Consider the following 1189-nt stretch of genomic DNA (forward strand, 5'->3'; position numbering starts at 1 on the left):
GCTCTTACCCACTGAGCCATCTCACCAGCCCCCCTTCTCCCCATTTTAACTGGTCAAATACACGTTAGAGCCATTGATTTGGCAGTGGAAGGGAAAGGTGGGACTGGAGGTTTTAGAGAAGGAGAGAGAGAAAGGAGGGGAGAGAGGAGGGGACAGAGGAAGATGGCGGAAGAGGAGGTGGAAGGAAGATGGAGCAGAACCAGGTGGCCTGGAGAAGCTACAAGTAGCAAGGGATCTCACAGCTGGGGAATAGAGTGGCGTAATAAACCTGCCCAATCTAGACGCGCAACTTATAAATATTATAACTGAGTTGTGTGTTCTTCGCATGGGCTTATTTATTGGGGTTGGAGATTTACTGCAACAGCTAGTCCCATCTATCCATGAGTTAAGAGCAGAGAAAATGAATGCAAGCCCACCTGGCACTCACCCCGGCTTTCTCTAGGCTTCTACAGTCCAGAGGTGCAAACTCAGGGATGGTGCGGCCCACTTTTAGGCTTGGTCTTTCCACATGGTGAAGGCCATCAAGATACCCCCCCCCCCAGACATGAAATCCTCACACACACACAGACACCCTTTTTTTGTTTTGTTTTGTTTTGTTTTGGGCATGAATCCCAATGTGTCCAAAAAAATCCTGTAAGTTGATCTGAGAGTATTTGATCCTTAGTCCATCATTTTTCTGAGTATTTATTGGGTTCCTTGGGAAAAGACCCCCACTGCTGCCTTCTTTCCTCCTGAGCCAGTGCATGCCAGGTAGGCACTCTACCAACTAGCTGAGCCCCATCCCCAGCCAGGGACACACACATCCAGTCGGCACACGGTGGCACGACAGAGCTTGTAGAGAAGGCATGGCACCGGCTTCTGACTTAGATGCTCTGACCTCACTCTGGCAGACATTCCACGCTTCTCTGTAGAAGTCCTGAGACTGGGGAGAGTTTTTTCATGTTGCAAAGTCTGGTGCCAACAGCACAAAGCTGGAAGAGAGTATCTATTGGTATACCAAAAGGTACTGTGGAGTAGTTGCTGGCACCACACCCACTTGTGCCAAGACAGTTCAGGAAAAGCGAGACATGCAGACCAGGCAGAAGCTTTTGTTGTTGTTGTTGTTGTTGTTGTTTTTGGTTTTTCGAGACAGGGTTTCTCTGTATAGCCCTGGCTGTCCTGGAACTCACTTTGTAGACCAGGCTGGCCT

The sequence above is a fragment of the Mus pahari genome, chromosome 14, assembly GCF_900095145.1.
Source record: "Mus pahari chromosome 14, PAHARI_EIJ_v1.1, whole genome shotgun sequence".
Taxonomy (NCBI): Eukaryota; Metazoa; Chordata; class Mammalia; order Rodentia; family Muridae; genus Mus; species Mus pahari.